Here is a 23,494-nt window from a genome sequence, read left to right as displayed (position 1 = left end):
TTTGAAATAAATGTCAGACTACAAGCATTGCTATAAGCTGCACTGCTAATATTTTAATTAATGGACTGGAGAAAGACATTTGCATGTCCATAACAGACTCCAAGCCGTGAAGGTGGAGAACAAAAGTGGACTTCACTGGAGAACAAGGTTAGATTTTTCTCTCACCTACCAATCCCTAGGGGTCTAAGGTCCCATTAGGGTTCACAGATATCTAGTCAGCATCATCAAGATGTCCTAGAAAGCTGCTCAGACAACCAGCCAGAAAGTCAGCTGAGCTGAACTACTGCTCCAGGTTCTACTGACTGCACTGGAGGGATCTCCATTGGCTATGACGGGAGACTTGACACTTCAGGGGAGCTCAGAGTGTATGTCTGTACCTAAACTAGAAGCACCTAATGTCAATGGTTGAACACCATCCCCAGCTTTAGCTATGTAAAAATTGCCTGGGATGAATCACCCTTTGTAATCTTTCACCCAGTGGTTAAGATGGCTACTGAAGCCACTGAACTGCAGGGTCTTAAAGACTTCTCTGCTTCAAGCAAGAAGTAGAAACGTGAATGGCCACCTCAAATGCACCAGTAGCTAATTATAAGACTGGCTAATAAGATGGCTGCAGCAACTGCATATTTAAATAACATACAGTTTGAGGGCCTAAGAAAGGGAGTAACCATGAACCCCAGAGATGACCTTCAGAGGTGAATCTCCTCAGGGATAAGAGGGTATGACACAAACTATCATTCTGCAAAGCACGTCAATCTCTTCTGGCTTTTTGGACTTGTCTTGCAATCATGCTCACTAATAAGACTTTGGAAGTGCTGAAAAAAAAGATGTCAACATGACTGAAGTTTTTCAACAGAAATTCTTTGTCAAGTTAGTGAATAATTCTGCACCACTGAAGCAACATTTTTAGTGAACAGAATTATTTCTTTCTCCTTCTCCAAAGTCACCCATCTTTATTGATTTTTCTCTTCCTACTCCACCTTCTACTTCTGCTCTTTTATGGTGGCTGTGGCTAAAATAACTTCGTACCTGATGGCAAAATTTACCATTTAATTTCAGAGTTTAAAGCAAGGCTGTTTCCAAATCAGTGCTAGACTTGGGGAGGTGTTTCAGAAAATTCTTATTCTTCTAAAGTAGTTTGTTCTTCTCTAGACAAATTTCGCAGTCTGCAAATTTTTGCTACAGCATGACAAAATCATTTTCTCTCTTTAGCTCATCTAAATTGAATAGTTTGGGTAGTGAAACTTTTGATGCACAGGCCAGAGTAGCACTTCAGGGAACAACTGTAGATCTGGCCAACAAGTGGAGTTCCTTGTTCACAAGAACCATTTAGGAGCTGGTCTTATTTGTGTATGAGGTTAAGGGCAGGAGAAGGGGTTACTACTATTTTATAGTGGTCTGGATTGGGGAGAAACTGAAATATTTAGAAATTTTAAATGAACAGGGAATCACAGGGGTCTGAACAGCATGATGTGCAGTATGTGTGGTAGTAGTTTTCCAGAAGTGGTAATTAGGTCTAGAGCCAGAGCTGTGAATGTATAATAGAATTAAGTCTAATAAAAGACACTAGCAATTGCATCCAAACAGAAAAACAAAACAAAACAAAACAAAACAAAACAAAAGAAGGCAGAAATATACTCCCTGTTTTCATTGTGCTGGATAGAGTCCAGTATTACAAAACAGCAGGCTGATCTCAGAGGCCAGTCTGCTGCAGAAAAACTGCAAACTGTGCTCATCATGCCTTGCTAAGGAAAAGAAAATAAATAAGGTATTGCTAGCAGTTCAAAGGCTATGTTTTTTTGTTTGTTTATTATTATTATTTTCCCTTTTACATCCTTTCATGAAGGACCTTGACATGCTTAACTTAGACTGAAATTAATGTAAGAGTGAGGATTCAGGGTAGCTCATGGGTTCAGGACCTAGTTAAATAAAACACGCTTTTCATATCCTTTCTCCCTCTCTTTGATAATAATACTTAAATAGACAATCTGTCATGACACAAATGTTACCTATAAAAAAGTCACACTACGTCAACACACACCACACAGTTAATACTGTTATTTAACTCTCCTGCATATAAGGAAAAGCTCTAGAAACTATAGTTCTAGAAACAGGTTCAAGGTGAAGATAGAAAACACGCTTTTGAGAAACCAGCTTCCCTCATGCCTGCCCTTTTTCCAGTAACAAATGGCACGTGCAAAGGCTGAGATAGCAATAGGCCTTGTGCCTGAGTAGTATGGTTGCTAAACTTTGCTAAAATCTTGACAAAAAAATTGCAACTGTCCAGTTGAAATTGGTGATCAGACATTTGGTTTGTGTTGACCTCAGCTGTCACATCATTGCTTTCTCTCTCGCCCCTTGCCCCTGTGTTATCAACTCATAGAATCATTGCAGGGTTTAAGTGTTTAGGAGCTGACAAAAGATTGTACCAGCAATCTTAGACAGCAGTGGTGTGTATTTATCTGTATACCAACTTTACCTAACGCAGATAACTGTAGCTCCAATTTCAAGTTTTCTTGGCTGTTAAATAGGGGATGATTCTCTGTAAGTCAAAGCATCGGTCAAAATATGAATGATGCATTATTTTGGTGTGGATATGAGCTGAAGATTGTATCAAATATCTGGAAAATAACCAGTGCTTTACGTCAAATAAGCACACAATTGTCAAGGAAGGCAAATCACAACATTAATGATGGGAATGGTCACACCGACCACCCAGAGAAGAAAGTCTCTCCTTGTGCTTTAGATTCTGCTTCCTCTCTTCCTTTTATTCACTGACTCCTTTTCTTCACCTCCTGTCTCTAACTGCAATAGTTTTGCCATGTATGTAGCAGACAGACCTTAATTTAAACAAAAGGCTGCACTGACTCCAACTGAACATGCTGCTTAGATTAATTGGGACAGAAACAAACCCCATCCAATCCAGATCCTGTGCTCCATTTTGTCCCGTCTTTGAAATGAAGGTTCTCTTTGCTCTTTGTTATTCTCCATGCGATACCAGACAGAGGGGGGGAGAATAAAGAAGTGAGTGGGGATCAGGGGAGGACACTCCCTTCCCCTCATCTTCCATGTGCAATGTTGTAGTCTTGCTACTCTTAAAGCTTTCTCCCCTGTGTGCCTACACACTTTATTCTCCGCTTTCTTTACTCAGAACTAAATCACTAGGCAATCTACAGCATATCCTGATGATGGGTAGTCTTTCAGCTGGTCTTGGGCACTGGTTTCAGAGCAGAGCAAACTGCTAGCAGCAAAATGCTTGAACTCCTGGGTTTTGAAGTTTCAGGCTCCCTATCAAAGCAGCAGATATTAATCATCTGCTACGAGACTTTCAGCAGAAGGCATACAATTTTCCCAGTGGTATCTTCCTTTTAAAGAAAGTGTAAGAAGAGTAAAAAATAATTTCAAAAGATTTAGGATTGAAGAAAATAGCTAGATCCCAATGGATACAGAAAAACAGAAAAGTAAAAAGTTTTTTAAAGGCTGAAAAGCAAGCTACTCTTTAAGTCCTGTAAGTTTTCTATTTTATTTTATTAAAGGGACTAAGTAGCCAGAGTCTTAGAGCTCCCACTCTTGGCTTCCCATTCAGGTGCAGACGCAGGCTGTTTCTCAGAAGCTCCCTGCACATTTGCCATTTGTGGGCATTTCTCCACTAGTTCTCATGTTTTATGAATCTTGATCCTTTCTTGTTCTTGCTGCAAATCATACCATCATCTGGATAAAGTGAGTTTCAAGATATGAGACTTAAAAGAGTATGGGTAGGCATAAATACAAAAAATGTAAGGTGTGTGCTATGAACAGCAGAGAGACTCTATTTAAAGATATTATAGATCATAATTTTAAGGGATGGAGATATTGCTACTGTTATGGAAATTGGTGTATCTTTCGGAAATTCTCATCCTGTTCACACCAGTTCAGGTATATCCCTTAGATAGATAAATGATGCTGTATAACCCTTTAAACACCTTTCAGTTGATACAGGCACCACTTTTTGTACAAATCAAAATACTGTCTTCGGGGGGGGAGTGGTATGTATCTTTACTGCATTCAATTCACTGAACAAAGACTTAAAGAAATATAGCAACTTCCTTCCTTCCTTCACAGCAGAACACAATACTGCGTAAAGTTAAAACATGGATCTGATTTATTTTCTTCCTCCATGCTATAGTAACTCAAAAGTAACTCTTGAAAGTCCATAGGCAATTACTGATTCAAATCTTTATAACTGTAATCAGATTCTGGACCAATTAAATTATTCAAAAATTAAACTATAAACTCTTTCTGTGCAAGAGTCAGAAAGAGAGATGTCTGCTCTGCAATGTCTCTAGCAGAACTAATTAGAGTCAGATTTTTACTTGTTTGTTATAAATCTATTATTCACTACAAATCTGCAGAATTAACTACAGTACATGAAAAATAGTGAGCCTTGTTTGTAGTTTGGCTCAAAAAGGTTTGAAAAAATCTCTCCTGTGCAATTGCTCAGTTTTATCTTGGAACACCAGAAGGCATCAAGCTAATATCCCTGGTTTTATCACAGAAAAAAATTGCTATATTGTGAGTTTTATCAGTATGCTTTTTGAAGTAACCAGGTGTTATGGCATTTTGCCCAATTAACCCATGATAGTACCAGAATCAATCTGAAATTGTTCTGGATTTTTCCTCATGTTATTAACATAAAGTCTTGGTGTTTGGGTCTTTGGAAAGTTTTTGTTGCCCTTTTACACATTTCTATGAATGACATTGAAGTCAGTTCCCAACACTTACAATGGAAAAAACAAGGTTAGCTTCTGATCACCATTACTGCAAGACACGTTAGGAGCATTTCTATCAGTCAGTAGATCATCAACAAAATGTCTGAATCCAGACCTTTATGATTTTAAGGAGAAATATGGAAACCTGGCTGAAGTGCCATGTGTGTAAATGGTCCTATGTTGTGCTTGCTCCAGTTTTAGTGCTTGGCTTTGAAGTGAAAAAGAAAGTTGAAAGTTCATGGAAAAATTTGTCATGTTCCACAGAAAACAAGTGTCAGGTGAAATCCAGCAAGTCACAGCAGTAAATGTGTCCGCTACAGGAAAATAAACTGTGAAAAGTTATTTAAAAGCAGTGTTTAAGCCTTTCCAAATTCAATATGCATTGAACAAGCAAGAGCACCAGGCCATAGAGTACTAATAAACTTCTGATGCTCCCACCCAAGCCTGAGTCACTCTGGCCTTTTGCATTTGAATGCATCATGTTTATGACGCTGCTGTAAACCTTGGACCTCAATTACTACATGATAACAGGTTTTTATTGCATTACCCTTTCCAGACCTGAGAGCTTGGATTTCCCTGCACTTAGCCACTGGGACACAGCTGGGAGACGGTCTGCATAACCAATTAGTAGATTACTTCTGAAAATATATATTCTTTGCCACAGAGGCCTAAAAATGATCCATCAGCTCTGGCTACCTGCTGCCGCCACTTGAGAGGAGGGAGCGAGAAAAGATTTGGCTACATCTTTATAATTGCATAAACAATGCATCATTCACTTGACAAACTATATTAATAGCACCCTAGAGGGCATGCTCTGAACATGCAAAATGTTGCAAAGCACTTGTATTTTATGGCAAATCTTTTTAATTTTTCAGTTAAAATGATAATAAATATTGATTTTTCCATGCACCATTACTGTATCTAGAACACTTCCTGGCAGTGTCTGTGAAATTTATTTAAGTCATTTGGTTTGAGTTTTTAGGCATCAACTGTATCATATCAAAACACGAAAGTTGCTTTCCCAGAATCCTGGCTTGTGTGTTGTACCCAGGATTCCTAAGGAAATACTTTATTTTTCCCTCTGTTGTTCCTCGCTTTTATGAAGCAGGTCTGATTTTAGGGTTAGCTGTGGAAGAGAAACCACCAGGGATCTATCAGCAGAGATTTCTGGCATGCAAGGATAAAGTGTTCTCCCACAGAAAGAAGTTTTTGGAACAGAGGAAGCACGAGAAACAGTAAGAGTGTGATCCAATATATGGCACTTTGGACGAGATTATGGAGACTTTGTCCAGCTGGGTGATACCTCTGAAAGAATTTCATCTGTACTACCCCTCTTCCCCAACCTTCAAATAGTGAATAATAAAGCTTACCTCACTTGTAAACCCCTTGGAGACCGGGGGATCGCAAGCATTAAAGCTGAGAGACCGTGTTTCTTGTAGGTATTTAATGCTCTGTTGGTTCCAGTATCACTTCAAATCCTTCTGGCACCGAGGCCTAGAAGTTATTACTAATAATGATTATCATATGAGACAAACCAATTCTGAGAGGAACCGAGGGAGACAACTGGCCCAAATAGCACTCAACACCGCACCTCTCCCCAGGTTTGAAAAGCTGTGACGTAAGTCCCTGAGCTCTCGCCTGCCCCCGACATGTTAATTTTGTTTTGTTCTTGGAACGAGGAACAGAATCCCCAAATTTCTGTTGCCCCAGGCAGAAAGGGGTGGGGGAAAAGAGTAAAGGACAGAGGACTGAGAAGTCCAGAAGTTGAATGAAAGGAAGAAATAGGGTTGGCTGTGCAACACCCCGTCATGTTTGGGACAGGCAGCACTGCACGTGTGCATGAAATCAGCCCCACAGGCTGGGACACAGCGGCACCGGCGCACATTCCCCATCCAGCAGACTCGCTGTGACTCTGGTCTTCTCAAACAGGCTGGAATTACCATCCATCTCAAGACCACCTGTGTAGCACATGCTCTGCAGGCCAGCGTTCCTGGGATCTGCGCAATCGCCTCTACATGTGCTGGAGGCATCATCTGCATGTGGGCAGAGACACGTATAAAGTTTCCTATCCTGTTCCAAATGGATTGCCAGATGTCCAGAAATCCCTGACAGTCATCCAAAATCTCCAAACTCCACCCAGACAGAACTGCCAGGTGGAAAAAGTAGAAGTATCCAAGAAAACTCAGATGATAGCCTAGAAAAAAAAAAGAGCTGTCTGGCAGGAGAGCAGGGAAGAAGAAACAGAGAAATGTAGAGACGAGAAGGGAATGGGAGGAATGGGAAATACAAAGTTTTAGAAAAGAATAAACACAGTTTGGATAAGAAGTCAAATACTTTGGCTCTAAACCAAACCTTACATTTAAACATAAAGAGGTTATATCAGTAGCATGAAGGCCCAAATAAAACAGCTCAGAAAGTAATGGAAATAACCAGATAAGAAATCAGTCATCATCTGTGTAGGTTTTTATTTGAAAAACATATAGGAGCAGATTAAAGCATAAAAATTGCAGATGGTCAATATTACATCACCAGCAGCCAAAGCAATATTTCTTCCTTCCTTCCTTCCACTGAACCAGAGCTTCACCTCCCACATCTTAATGTGTAAACTTTACTGTCAGAGGAGCTGGCTGAACAAGCAGAAGCCAAGGATTTCCACAAATAATTAAAGCATAAAAAATAAATAATAAATGATAGCTGCCAGAGAATATTCTCTCTTCTGCAGATATGGAGAGAAGGTACACAGGAGACCTAAGATAATCAAACATGCTGTTTTTTTCAAGTCACAAACTCATTTTGCTTTCTCCATTCCCACTCCCATATATTCATCACATGTTTCACTGATTCTATAACTACATAGAGCTGGACCCCAGGAGGGTCCAACTCTGCCCTCCTTTTGCTAAGCAACGCTTATGTGAACAATCACAGTGTCTATAGTGGGATGATTCTCACGAGTAAATTACTAGCCAATGTCAGAAAAAAATGCAGAATCCTGTGATGTGTGCATTGTTTCTGCTGAAGAAATAAGGCACATGAATGCTAAATTAGGAAGAACTTGAAATTCTCACATTTTTGTTATATGGGGATGTGCAAATAAGGCAGAAAAATCTTCTAGTTACTCTTTTCTGTTATTTTGTTCTGTTTGGGCTTTAAGTTCAACATAAACCTACAAGGTGGAAAAGGCCAAAAGAGAAGTCATTTGCAGACCTTTATAAATATTTAGGGAGGAAAAATCAATCTCCAGGACTGAGTCATTCTGTTTTCCTTGGGAAAGATATTTAGAGCCTTCCTTCACTTTAGAGCATATTTTCTATTCTTGATTTAAAGCATGCCTGCACTTGAATATGATACAGTCCTACATAACATGTTCTTATGTTGATTTTTTTCTACTGGACCCTTGCCTCTTTCAGCACACAGGATAGACAATGTACTGGGGAGACATCAGCTGCAAAGGTCATTATTTTTAATAGATTCCCTGAATCATCTGGAGCAAAAATAAGGTGTTTAGTGAATAAAACAAATGACTTCAGGAAAATGACTTGAAGTCCAACATTTCCTAATATTTAAGTGCTATATAGTGCAATTTTCACTTTTTAGATCAGTTTGCACGTGTGTTGTATAATTCCTGAGGTTCGTAACAAAGCATATTAAAAATCAGAAATCCCATTTCTGATATACAGCACATCTCCTCTGCCGTGCTGCACACCACCAGGAGTGGGATTCTCACTGAGCTCTGCAAGGAGGGAGTAACTTACAAACACAACAGGTCTCTGAGAAACAGTACCACCGGGGAAGCAACCCTTGGCCAGCAGGTTTCACTGATACTGGTGGAAGACGAAAGTGAGATTCAGGGGTCTTGCCTTCTGTTTGGGGCTTTTGAAAGGAGTCTGCTCAAAAAGACAGAGACCCTGTTGCTGACACTCCCAAGTGATCCTTTATGCTCACCCCAACACTTCCAGTTTGTCCCAGGCTCCGTTTTGCTCTTTTCCCCCTCCTGGCTCTTTCTCCACTTCTACTTTCACCACTTGTGTTTTCCCAGATTCTCTCTGTAGACATTTGAACCAAATGTGTCTCCTCGTGAGCTCTAGTTTTACCCATCAGACCTTTCCCATGTCCTCTCCCAGTCTTCCCATGCTCTGCTCACCTAGCCAGATCCTAATTGAATTTTCATTTTACTTAGCATTCTTCTTTAGTCTGGTTTCAGGTGCTCTTTCCCCTCTGAAACCTTAGACCCAGTAACTCTCAGTCTCCATATGCCTCCTTTTTTCTGCAACTAGACTCAGTTTTCTCTCCTGCCCTACCCCGTGTTCTCCACTTGCCAGCTAGCTGCATTTCTTCTTAGCCTCCTCTTTGCTGCCCCAGCCCACTCTCTGTTTCAGTTTCTTTAAATACACCTCTCATCTTCAGATCCTTCTGCCCCACTTCAACATCCCCCATCATGTCCTAATCTGCATTTCTTGACACATCAAGACAAGATGTAGCTTGTCTCCTTTAAGTTTGAATGAGGAAGTAGTCCTGCTCTCCACTTGGCACCGGTACAGGAGGACCAGCACTGAAAGGACAAAGGCAATCTGCTCGTTGTTGGTACCTCTCCAGGGTCAGACTCAATGTAACACAGCCCAGAGCTGAGCCACAGAAAAGGGCGTTTTCACCCGGGGATGGGTGCGTTTGGACTGATATTTCAGCTGTTGAAATATTAGCTGTGAAAAGTCTGCTGATAACGAGGAAACCAGACTCTTTTCAAAAGTTTGTGCAGTTGGAGGGTCCTTGGCAAATATTAATTAGGAACAATAAAATGTATTGTCAAAAGCACATTTCCTTGCCCAGTTTCTAAGTTCCTAGTATCAGCATCCTAGAGCATGCCAAAGAAAAGCCTGAAAATGTTATTCAACAAGTTCATCATCTTCAACAAATGTTACTTCTATTTAACTTCCAGTTTTAAGGGGAGAATTATTCCACAATAATGATAGGAAACAGTTATTTGGGGCTACCTAGGATACCAGTCAACCCCTCTGGAAAGAAGCCTTCATTTTTTAACCAGGCCTCTTCAGAGGTGCCTATGCAGGAGCATTTAGTACCACACATGCACCCATACAAACGTGTTCTGGAGTGGGCCTTAATTTTCCAGTGTTGCTTTGTGGATTTTAGGGCTTTACATGATTTAGTGAAGATGGATGCACATGACCTAACTTTAGCTGTTTCAAATCAAGTCTGTAAGACAGTTACCTATGTTTTCTCTGTAGTTAAAAAAAGACAGAGATAAGGGCTTCTTCCAGGAGCAATTTATCCCATTTTAAAATAGGTGCCCAAAAGCTGGTTGAAATGTTGGGACCATCCCTGCTAGCTGTCATCAGCATTGACATTGGCTTCAGGTGACCGTGGAACTGAAATGCAAGCATCAGGAGATCAGTGAGGTGATGAAGTGGTCTGCTAGAAGCCCTGGGACTGCATGGGGAATGCAGATTTAGCCTAGACTTGAAAACTCACCTTTTGATAGCTGAAGTTCACCAAGCACCACATTATCAAAAGTCACCAGAAGTCTAAGCATGGAGAAAGATGAGATTTTGCCTACTTACCACCTGTCTCGTACCTGGGTACCTTGGAAAATGTAGTACTGAGACCCAGGTTCAAGAGCCCATGAAATCAGTGGTGAAAACTCCTCTTGCTTTAAATGGACTCTGGTCCTCCATCATCAAAGGAAACCATGCTTGGTTTAGGGCTAAAAAAATGTATTTTTATATCAGAATTTTTCAGAGTTCAGTCCCAGATGGTTAATTAATGAAAAAAAATGAATGTCTCTATTACTTTTTCTCTCCTTCCTTCCAGGAGGCACAAGTGCAGTTTAAATTCTGGAGAAATAAAGAAAAATTAATTAAAAAATAAAATATGTCTCAAACTGGCTTAACTATTAGCTGCTTGTTGTGAATGAACTGCCTCTGTTCTCCTATTTTCCATCAGCTGCTGAGACCACCTGAGCTATTCAAGCAGTGATTTAAACATCTGGGTGCTGCAGCAAGCACCTCCTCACTGAAGGTCCACTGGTCTGAAATTCCTTCCTCATTTCCATTCTGAGGAAGTCTGAGTGAGTTGACCTTCAGGGCACACTGTAAAGCTTAGTAAATAGATGAACTTCAAATAGACTCAAATAGATGGACTCTGGAGAAGGCGTTTTGTGGTGGTAGGTTATACTGGTATAAGATGGCCCAAGGCACTTGCAGGAAAGAAGTGCAGACTGAAATGCAGGCCATGAGGGCTGGGGAGGGCATGTGGCTGGGAAAGTGATACTGTCTGTCTCTGTCAACACAGACCCTATGCAGTCATGGCTGTACATATATATATTCTGTCCTGTGCACAGAAAGGCCAGCAAATGTGAATCTGACTGGCTTTCTGTATAAGCCCTAGGACTCTATTCATTGTCTCACATATTGCATTGCTTCCCAGGCCAAGAGTCTAATTTTCCCACCTGCACCTCAGTCTCATTTGGCATGCTGTACAACCTACAGCAACCTACAACATTCCTCTACTTAAAGAGGAAATTCTCCATCTTTCTTATCTGCCTTCTAGATAATCAGCATCTTCTCTTTTTGTAGTTTCACTCTAGCTGGCTTTTTACATATGGCTAGTAAGACCACTCCCTTCTTAGGTATTCATCCTTACTGGGGTTATTTAAGAGAGGTTGAAGTGCACAGCACTGTCTCAGCTGTTTATCATTCAATCTCCCTGTTTGAGCAACATGTTACTTATGTCACCCATGGGAATCTGCAGAAGAATAATTTAGAAATTACTCACCAGAGAAACACTCCCCCATCCAGTTTCTCAGTGGATGGACAATGCCTTAAAGAACTCTGATCTGACAGAAACAAGTAATCCCAGGAGACACAAAATTAATGAAGCTGCTTTCTGGTGCTTGTGTGCAGGGTAATATCCGATATTTACTAGGACACAAAGACCAGTTTAAGCTTCTCTTGGGTTTTATAACATCTCCATGTAAATTCTTTGATATCGAGTACAGGTGAGTTCACCCTGCAACTTTTCCTTTAGTAGAGGCACTGATATGGCCTTTTTCTTCATCCTGGCTACCTACCTAACTTTATATTCGATTCATATACATATATAAAAGTTTTAATGAAACTTGTCAGTTCTTACGGTACTTCACACCTCAAGCCATTTATCAAATTTGTCTGAAATTGAGTCAGTGGAGCCAGCAGTTAGAAAGGTGGACATGCACACAACATGACTCCATAAGCGCCATTTCTTAGGAAATCAATCTGAAAATAGCAGGTAACACCAATGTCTGGCATGATACCAAATGCCTTCTATCTAGTGCTGTCCTCTTTCTTCTACCACTGAACATATGCCCTATAAAGGAAAATCATCCTTCCTCCTCCATAAATCTGTATGTTGTAATGAGGCCATCTTTAGTGGGAGCTCCGAATCCTATAATGTCCCAGTTTGGTCCAAGTGCGGTGGTTTCAGAGAACCATGCTCTTGTCCACATCATTGCTATGTTTTTCCTAGGACTTAATGTCCGCACACCATGCAGAATTAACAAACACTGATAATACTGTTCTGATGCCACATGAAAGAAAATACCTCTTTAGGCTTTCTTTTAATGTGAGCACTGTCCTAGTTTCATCATATGATAACCAGCACTGTCATAACAAGATAAGCAAAACGACTATCAGCCTTTTTTGCTACAGAAGTAGGATGAGTATGAAAAAGCCTACACAAAAAGTCACAAAATGGCTTTTTTGCACTTCTGCTGATGTTTGCGTGGCTAGCTGCCAATGGCTGAACCCCTTAGCACAGATACTGAAAAGCTTTATGGTTCTCTCATTGCGTCTAGAAGCTGCCACTGATCCTCCTTCCAGGCTTTGCATGAGATCAGGAGGTAAATGGTACGCTCTCATGTACCAGCAAAGGAAATGGCTGGCCTCATCCTTCCGAGGACTGCACAGTTGTGCCTCTTCCCTTTTGCTGGCTTCAGCATGCAAAGGATGGAGACTCATTCAGCTGAAAAACAATCTTTTTTCCCCCCTAGTTAGTCTTTAACTGGATGAGCTCCTCGATCCCCGTACCTGAGTGCATGCACGCGGGGAGCCCCAGAGCCCACAGCAGAGGGCATGGGGTGAGGCCCCAGGTAAGGATGCAAAGGCAATAGGCAATTAAGGTCTGTTAATGCACTCGGCACCTGAGAGTAGCCTTTCCATTTTTGTTTAAATAACTGTCAACATGCACCCAAATTTTAACCACTGCTGTTTAACCACTGCTGTCTTTCTTGTGCAGTATCATCTGCAGTTAATTGCAGGGTGTTTAATTCTGCCTCCTTCATCCTCAGTAGGAAGATATGGAAGTCATAATTATTGGACGGGGCACGGAGTCAGGCCTCTATCACTGCCGAAGGGCCAGGTGGACATGTGTTGTGAGACCCTTCAGCAAAATGACATGACATTAGGGGTCTGATTCAGAAAAGCCTGCCAGGAAGAATGACTTTTTGTCACAAGCACAAGGTGTCCACCTGAAGGTTATGAATGAATAGGCTGATTTTTTTTTTTTTCTTTTTCAAAGAAACAGGTGTAGTAATGATTGTCAGGACAAGAGCTGACAAACATCTAAGTCTCCGCATGTGTTAAACAGGAGACAACACAACACTTTTACTGATGGTGTGGTGAGCAAAGTATCACTCCGGTCACTGGATTCAGACACTCACCCTGTAAGGCCCTGAAACTTGCTGGAGCGGCATTCCCTGACAAAGTGACCTTTTTGTATATTATTTTTTACTGCATAGTTTGCACTTTGTTGACTTGGCTGGGCACCTGCTGTAAACTGCAAATATGTTCCTGTCATCTTGGCTGAAAACAAAAACAGTGAATAGTGTAGTTCTTTGGTGGACCGCAGCTAGCAAAATGCAAAAGTACCTGTGCAAAATGCTGAGGTAAATCTTCCTGTCCCATAACCTTTCCCAGCTTTGACCATGGGCTGTGAGCAATTTCCAGTCATCTACATGGGGCCACTGTTAGTTTTTCTTTTAAACAGCAATTGTTCCCGAATACACAGAACAGAAGATTTCTCCGCTAGCTGATCCCTTAGCATTTTGTCCTGCATGGTACCAAATTCACATGCTCTTAGAGCAGCCGAGTAACTGTGTATAGGCTCATTTATACCCTGTGGTCCACTTCTTGTGTTTGTGACATTCTCCAAAACCATTAACCATCATTTAAAAGTGTTGCCACAGTGTTTTCAGTGCAATTGTGTACTCTGTGTCAGCCTCTGTAGCTACAGCTGGGTGAGTGTACAGTAAATTCTTTGTCTTTCTACCCCTAAGTAATGCAATAAAATAGCTTTCTTGTCTCTCAGTTAAATATTCATCTCCTCTGGTAGCTGAGTAAGTAAGATTGAAATACCTTTTGCTATTGTCTACACAACTTAGCAGAGGCAGAAGCCCCAGGTACAACATAATTATATCTTTGGGTTTGGAGGGAAGTAATTTTTGGAGGAAAAATAACGACCTTTGATCCTGAAACAAATGTCTTCCATCTTTCATTAGAGTATGTACTGGGAATATACCTAACCTGAAGGGAAAAAAAAAACCCTGCTTTATCAGAATTATTATAAGAAGTCCCTTGCAAACAGAGAGCCGAGTTCTCTGCTTCTGGTATTTTTTGCACTGAGAGATCATCATTTGAGACTGGCTTTGTATTTATAGGGAAGAAAGTCTGTACTTCAAACAGTTTCATTAGAGCAGGGTGCCGGTGAGACACTTGGGTGCTCAGGTTATCTCAGAATTGCCACAATAACTGTCTTGTAGAGCACATGTACAGTCACCTTCAGGATCCAAAGGGCCACAGAAAATCCATTTAAAATACTGAAAATTTAAGAGTTTATTTTAAAAGTATGAAGAATTAAACAGACCTTCATTTCTTTAAGAAATGGAGACAATAAATCCATTCTGATAACATTCTTCAGTGCTTTTAAAAATGGGTAATTAGTGGTTTTTAAAAATGAATCCCACTCTTCAGAACAAAGGCATTGGCATTTTGGATTTCTGGTGAAACCAGCACTCCCGTTTTCAACCAGTTCCAGATGCAATTCATGTCTCAGTTCAGGGAAAGCACCTCCTTTGCAGAAAGCATCTCACAGTAAGCCAAGTACTTTCTTAAAACCAGGAGATGCTCGTTGTTGGATACTATCCCAGATCAGATCCCTGCTTCATAAATAGTGTTTAAATTTAGTCTGTTTTTAAGTTCAAATTAGCTAAAGATATCTAAGGACTTAATTTAATACTGATTAATGTTCAAAATTCAGCTCTGCATTGGGATTTTTTTATTCTCTTCAAAAATTTTAGTTTAAGATTCTTATTTGGGTTCTACAAGGTATTTTTTGTGGTTCACAGAAGTCTCACCAATGGATCAGAGCACTACTTTGTGAAGCACAGTAAAATCTCACATTAAAAAGCTTGATTTCTGCCCATACCAGCCTACACTCCATACAGAAAAGACTATCTGGTTAAACAAATTGATGAGAAAATGCAATGAGATCTCGCTCCAACTGCTAACCAGTGACCAGAGCACCGCAGCAGCTGAGACAATGTGAAGCTTTGACAGAAAGAGCTCAACTGGACTGGACTGTGCCTAGAACTGGTTTCTCCAAAATGTAGCAATATTTGGGTCAATATCATCCCAAGAAGACTTTGTAGACAGCCTGCCGTAGTAGGCAGCACTGTCTCAGGCGTATCTATATGCAAAAAGAAATCATGTAATTTCCTAAAGAAGCAAGAAGTTAAAGATAAACAAATGAAAGGGTTCATTTTTAATTTCAGTGTAAGGTTACACAATCCCAGACTAATTAGCTTTCCTGCTACAATCTGGAGTTCATCAGTTGAAACAAAAAGGGAAGAAGAAGAGGAACTGCCTTTCTGAGCCAGCAAGATGCTGCAGTTAGGGAAAAAGGCAAGTGAGATCCTACATGTGTCAGGTGAAGTATTTCCACTGGAGATAGGAAAGCTTTCGTGCCCTTGTGCAAGGCACCAGCAAGGCCTCATCTGAAATACAGCATGGCCATACTGGCCATCCATGTGCAAGATTGATGTGCCTTGGCTGGAACTGTTTCAAAAAACAGCTATGGGGATAGTGGGGAGAAAAAAGAGCCTATCTCAAAGAAGAGAAATTAAAGTATTTTGTTTGTCAGCCTATCAAAACACAGCCTGAAAGGAGATGTGAGTTCTATTTACTATGGAATAAACATCAGGCAGGGATAAGAACTATTTAAAGAAAGAACAGTGTTAGGCCAAAAACAGCTTGATATAATCTAGCCAAGGATAAATTTAGACTGGAAATAGGAAAAATTCTAACCATAAAACCAATGAGGTTCTGGAACAGCTTTCCATGGGAAATAGGATCAGAAAAAATCCAAATAAATTTTAAGATGCTGTTTTTCAGTTTATACAAGTTCAGCAGAATTGTCTATTCAGTTATCCAGTCCTAAATTCCTCTGTTCCTAAAATTTTAGAGACTTGCTAAGATAATAGCATAATCAACACATGAAGCATTAGGATCCAGAGATTGCATCCAATGTCACCCACAAGCAAAATCCCTGGCAATGTCAACATTGTGTTATTATCTATTTGTTGACTTCAAGCTGGACCCTTTTTGTGTCTAAGTCTCCCAGGTTCAGAACAACCTGTCTAACCACAACAATTAAGGTTAGAATTTAAATGAAGAATTAAAATGAATTGAGAAAGAAGATACTTAGTTTAAAAGCAAAATGGTGTTTTTTCACATTGAGAATCCGAGTCCCACATCAGAAATGTTCCCTTTACAGCACATACACCAAAATATGCTTTCCCTCTTTTTATAGTACATAAGAATGAATTCTTCCTCATAGACACTGATAAGTCCCAGAGCCTGAGAAGAACTGGAGCTGTATCTCATTTTCTCTTCATTCTCTCCATTTTCCTTTCCTTCCTTGTCTTTCTTGGCACCCTTAGACACAAGACACAAATATACATCGGACTGCCCAGAAACCTTGTTCTGGGGTGGCAGCAGGATCGCAGCAGCATGCTGCTGGGGGGGATGCTCCCCGCACCCTCCCCTCGCCCCCCGGCTCCGCAGCTGAGAGGAGGGCTTCAGGAGCTGCAGCACCTCACCTCTTACTGCTCTCATTTTCTCATCCTCTTACCATCCATCATCAGTCCCAAGAAACACATGCACTGCTGTCTGAAAAACTTTTGTCGCTTTGAAAGCTACTCATGAGCTATTTTTTTTTCTTATAAGGGCCTTGAAAACATACAATAGTCATGATGTCTTTTCTTTTACTATTAATCTGTCCACAGGAGCCGATTTCTGTACATTTCTGCATGTGTTTTAATTCTCCTGTGAACTAGGAGAAGAGCTGTATTGAAATTTCTGTCCAAAATTTAAATCCCAAGCTTGTTGGTAGAGTGGAGCCTCTGACAGCAGGAAGGCCACGTTTGCACCGTGCTGTCTTTATGGCAGACCCTCCAACAGGACGGCAGAGGACAGACCAAGGAAAAACAATGTTAAAAGGCACTGAGCAGGGTAAAAGGAAAAACAAAAATAGTACTAGAGGATTCTTTATTAAATCTCTACCAGTCTTGGGGAAAAGCCAGAGAAGCTGAAAGCTGAAGAAAGATATCTGGCTGGAGGGTCAAAACGCATTAATGATTGACTGTCATGTCCCCTAGCAGAGCTCCATCATGGGCTATTCATCATCTCTTGACTCTGCACACTCAGACTTCGCTTAACTAGGGCAAGCCACAGTCCTGCTCCATATTTGGGGCTATCTGTGCCATTTCCAAGGTACAGTCTCTCCTTGGAACCCCCCATAGAAACGGGACTGCCTAACTGTCCTTTGGCCATCAAGACCATTGGCGACCATTTGGAGGCTCCTGTAGCCTCAATGGTCTTTCTCAGAGACCCAAGCATAGGTTTCCCTCCAGAGCATGCCTGGTGCACGAGGCTCAAGTGAGGAGTTCAGCCCTGTCATCGCAGTCAGACAGCTCCCTGGACGCTGTTGACAGCCCGTTTGTTTTGGGCCTCCCCGCCCAGACCCCTGCCACTCCTCACTGGGGGCTATGCTTGAAATGAGGGTTTGGCTTGGTCACTGGCCAATGTGTTGTTCCAGGGGACTTCAACATCACCAAGGTCTAGCAGCTCTTTCTACTCACGATTTTACCACCCCCTTGAAATTTCATTCCAGCGCCAAAGCAACTCTCAGGGCAAAATGAAGCCCCTCTTTCAGAAGGGAAGTTGCCCTGGAGTTGTACAGAGCACCACAGCATGAAAAACTGACTGTAAACTGTGCATAGGCAAGGTCCAACTGGTCACAGGGACCTTGAAAACTGTGGGAGGACAAGAAATGAATGAGGCAAACTGAGAGACCCTAAGTATTTCAGGCCTTTCTTTTCCTTAAGAGTGGGGCTGACTGCTTGGCAGGTTTCAGAGAGCTCTCACACAGCTATATTTAGGACTGGAGAGGAGCCAACTCTTCATTGTTCAAGTTCGCATTTCATCTGACTTGATGGAAATTCACACTTTATGAACAAGGTTGCTCTATCAACTGGACCTCAGTGTGGGACTTTGGCAAAAAGGACGTAAGGCAAAGGAGAGTTCAGAAAAGAGAAAGTGTTCAAAACAAGCAAGCAGCTTCAGATTGTTTAAGGGTCTTGTTAAACCCTAAAACTTTTTTTGTTTAATGGACAAATGGTAAAGCTTCATTTGCTATGTGATGCTACTGCTACTTCTTGCTGCAGACTACAGGAGACAAGGATGCTCAGAAATAAAAAATAATGGCTAAAAAAATAAGTCTATTCAAGTTTTTTAAGTCCCTGGAAAGAATCTGTAGGAATTGTGAGCAAAGACTTGCACCATGGGACTTTCTCGCAAAACATATGGTTCAGCCTTCAAGCACACACATGGCTCTGAGCAGTTTTGTTTGGTTTTACATGGGCCTATGCAGCACCTGAAGCAGGGAAGGGGAAAATGGACAGTGGTCTGGAGAGCCAGAGGATGTATTTTATGCCAAGCAGGCACAATCTCTCCATGACTGTTCCTCGTACATGAAACTTCCTCCATGTCCCAAGCCACCAGCTCCATTCAAGCAGCCAGGAGAGAAGACAGGATTTCGCAGGCACTTTTCCCTCCTTCCAAGCACCTTAGCCAAAGGATCTAAGAAATGAGTCCCATGTGTAACACGAAACCCCAGAAATTTCCAATATTTGGATTTGGGTTCATTTCAAACGATTATTCTCATACTGGTTCACTAATTTATTATTGTTTTGCACATTTATTCCAAGCTGTGTGAGGCCTTTTATGGAGGTATTGGATATGTTCTCCCAAGCCCCTATTAACACTAATGGGCATTATGCAGGTGCTTTAGCACAGCCTTCACCTTACGGCGTTTTTGTTACCTTAACTATTGGAAAGTGCATTGCTGTGTACACTGGGTGCCAATTGTGTTTGCGAGAGGTAGGAAATTACCATGTACAGAATTAGCCCCCATCTGAGCTGCATGTATGAGTTATTTGGAAAATATTTGTTTAGTTGCCTTGGAAATAAATAGCTCAAACTTCAGAACAGATTTTTAAGAGGATTCGATAGCATGCTCCTAGATGTCCCCTATGAAAGCCTAGTAAGAGTAAAATGCTTTTCCCTCAATCCACTGTCTGATGTGATCTGAAGTGAATGTGTAAAATTTCCCAGCACATCATTTTGTTGAGGATATTTTTACTAAAGCTCATTAGCTTTTTAAATATATTTTCTTGCTCTAATTTTCCTGTAGCAAGCTGAACTATGAGTCAGTCCAAATGAGATTTAAAATAGGTCTCAATTTTCTATGCATGTAACTGCTCTTAATTGCACAGAACAAGTTTAGACTGGCTCTGTCCAATTAAGACAAAAGGAGAAAAGGATAATTAAAAATAAATCATAACAATCAAAAGTTGCATTTGCAATTTTGCTTTAGATGCTCCTTCCTCCCACATTTTTGAAGTAGTGCTTAAAAGAAATGGCACAGTATCTTAAAGATGCATTGTCCCAGATCTGGCAAAGCAAATGTACCCATCTTTGTTAGGCTAAAAGTACCTACTTCTCTGATCAGATCAGACTTAATTGTGTGTAGAATTTAAACATTTCTTAATTATAACTTTGTTCTCAATTTTTTTTTTCTTATGACCTTGGATGTGCTTTTTCTTATTTAAATATGTTTTACAGAGACTGTCTTCAGGACTAACTCACAAATATCCACTTGGCATTTTCAAGTTTGGGGAGGGAGGAAGGAGCAATTTCTGAAATAGTTACAGCTTGCTTCCAAAAGACAATGTTTTGCATGATTATTTCTTCAGGAGAATTAGTTGACAAAAAAAGTCCTGTGATCTCACAGCTGTGATAAGAAGTATTTTTGGAATAATGTATATTTATATGTATGAATGCTGTGTCTAAAACACGCCTAGAACAAATCAAAAGCTACTGGCTAATGTGCAAGGTACTGAGCTGATTTTAAAAGAGCAGCTTACAATTCAGAGCCATACTGTCCATGTGAGATTTGTTGCAAAATATTCATCAGGTTGCACTACCACAGTGCAAACCAAGGAATGAATTTTACTGAGGGAAACCACTTGTTCTTCATTATCAATGTGTCATTGCTATTGAGAGAGCCAGAATAAATCAGTTTGATTTCTCTCTGACTACAGTATTTGGTATACTTGAGAGACATGGAAGCAGGTGGCATCAAATACATGGAGTTAAGAACTGCTCCATTCTGTTTTCCTGGAGTAGGCTTCATCTCACCTGAGATTAATCACCAGGAAATCAAGCATCTGTTGTAATTTAATGGACTTTTCTGTCTAGGAGGAGAGAGAGGCCTCATTCTGGAGTCAGTATCTAAAATAAGTAAGTAGCTGATACATCAATACATCACTGAGGTTAGACAAATCCCACTTTTTGACTCCATAAAGTAATAAATGTTTCACGTGAGCTTTCTGCAAACTAGTTTCAGGATGTCTGAAGTCAGAGGGTTTATCTTTTATGCTTTCTTCCAACTTATGTTAAACTCAGAAGGCAGGGAAGCTCCATCAGAGACAATACAGTCCTGATACTTAATCATGTGTAGGTTACAAGGGGATCTATAAGATCACTATTTGCAGCATTTGCTCTCTTTAACTATCATTCTAGCTCTAAACTTTTGCTGTTCATCTCAGTTCACTTCCTATAGCCATACTAACGAGTGAAATATTTGGGAAGCAAATAAAATTTATTTGGAAGAGTAATATTTACAGTGCAGAAGCCAGCATCTTCTATCAGTCCTGTAGAAAACCACGAGCAAAGGATGTTAATTCCCTGAGAAAGCAAGGGTTACATGAGATCTATATTTTTGTCTATTTATTCCTCTGAGATGCATTTTCTCCCATTTTGCGTATTGTTTTCCTTCCTTCTTGCTGTTATCAGAGAAACACACAGCTCTATCCCTTCCCTGGGCAGCATTAGCCAACGCTGAAGCTAACAGCATCACCTCTGTGACAGTCCCAAGCTCTGTTGGCCCAAGCTTGCTCCTGAGCTTAGGTCTACCATGTGGTGGGGTGTTACACTATGGTACCAGCTGAGCCATTGAGCCAGAATAAACAGAATGCATTTTAACATAAAGGGATATAGTACAAGAAATATATTCTCAAGTCTTGGAACTGTAACCATGTGTTACCATATTGTCTTCCTTCTGCTCCTTCTGTTTCTTATTTTCACACATTGCTCCATTCTTTTGCAAATCTTTCCTCACAGAATGTTAAGAAACTGAGATCTACCTTAACTAAAAGCTGTTCTGCTTTACATCATATTCATGTTGTTGGGCTGGCTGGTATCTTTCATCTTTCACTTTTCTCATGGCTCTCGACATTTTATATCTATCTCAGCTTAGCTTCATTTACTATTCCTTATACCTTCTTTTTGCCTGCTGTGACGGTTCTCTAATTATTTCTTTGTGCTTGACCATATATTCTGACTTAGACTGGCATTACAATTGATAGAGCTATCATATATCTCTGCAATTGTGAGACAGAGAAAGATCAGGCTAGATTCCATTTCCTTGCCAATATATTATTTCCTTGGCTTTGTTTCTTACAGTGTTTTCCACACTTCATTTTAGACAGTTTCAGTGAGTGGTTCTCGAAGTAGAGTCTACAAATAACTGTTTGACAGCAATGCCATGGTATGTGGTCAATGAGCCATGTTGCCTTTAATAGTGTTTTCAGTTAATATTTTGATGATATACGTGCACAGAGGTACTTGGGAAATTCAGAGATGACCAGTCTGGAGCACAGAAATTTGCTGAAGTGCTAGCTTAAGCAATATAACTCCATAGTTTCCCACTGACTGACTTCAGCCAAGGCATGTTCTGCTGATGGAGTACATGCTGATGAGGGTGGCATTTTAAATTTAGAACAGAGAGCACCTCCTCTGCCACTACAAATCTGCACACTGTAAAGTTGCTTTGCTTCTGGGAGACATACGGAGAGATTGCCTGGTTGTGCGATCACCACAACAGCTCACTCAAAAGCCAGTAGCCACTATATGTCTGATTCCTTGTGTTCAAGTCTGACCCATGTTCCCAGAGAAACAAAGCATCCTATTACACAGACGTGCACTCCTGTAAAATCCTACAGTATTCAAAGAACTACACTGCCTGTCCAGAGACGTTACAATTTTTGGCTAAGGGGCTGTAGCTCCTTCCCGTCTCCTTTTCATTCTTTAGGGCAACACCATAGGAATGAAGCTCCAGGTGATGGGATGGGGTAGCTGCCGCCTGTGCCACTGGTTGTTCCCCAGTCACCCCCACAGATGCATGAAGCATCCCGGGCAGGGCCCTGCTGCGGGACACAGTACAGCCCCAGGTCAGACTAGACCATCCCGGTATCGTCACTGGCTCTGCAGTCTCCAAACCCTTCCAAGGCAAGGAAGAAATACACAATTCTGTGAAATCGTAAAACATAGATATGCCTTTTGTCAGGCTGCTGGGAATGAAAAATAGCTTAAGAATAAGAGCCCAGAAAGTGTTATTTTTTTCCTATCGGAAATCTCCCAAGAGCATCTTTGCTGGCTTAATTTATCTAGGAGAAAACTAAAATGGCTTCTGCTTACCTCCTCCCCCCTCCCCTTTTTTCATATAAGAAAAGTCTGCTTATAAAAAGAAAAATATAAGATCAGCACCAGGCAACTTGGAATATGACTGCATGCAGAAAAACTTCTCAGTATCCCACCAAAAACTGCTGTGAAATTTCTGTGAGTGTTCAGAAAGGGTAAGGGGGGAAGTTGCATTCAGTTTCAATGTAATTCATACTTAAATGAAAAACTTCACTAAATGCTCTTTCTTTGCAAAATCACTGTGAAATCAGAAAAAAAAAACCCAAACATGGGAGAGCAGAATTCTAATTATTTTATTTCTTTCTCTTCATATCTATTGTTGATATTCATTTTTTGCCTTGGTCATAAATTATATACTGTATTTCTAAGCTATGTTCTTTCCTTTCCTGACTTATGTTAATCAATGTGTTTGTTACCACACATCTTGAATACTGCATTTCTCTGGTGGCTGGCTTATCATCATCTATAATTATTCCAATTCCCAATTAGGTCTGAACTCTTCTGCGGCGTTATTTAGTTGCTTCTAGCAATGAGACAACATGCTATATCCTTCTTTTTCTAGGTTGGTGCTAAAACCAAATTTCATTAAAAATTCTCCTG

The sequence above is a fragment of the Pelecanus crispus genome, chromosome 2 (genome assembly GCF_030463565.1).
Source record: "Pelecanus crispus isolate bPelCri1 chromosome 2, bPelCri1.pri, whole genome shotgun sequence".
NCBI classification, from domain to species: Eukaryota; Metazoa; Chordata; class Aves; order Pelecaniformes; family Pelecanidae; genus Pelecanus; species Pelecanus crispus.
The sequence above is the reverse complement of the archived record's forward strand: the minus strand, read 5'-3'. Positions refer to the sequence as shown.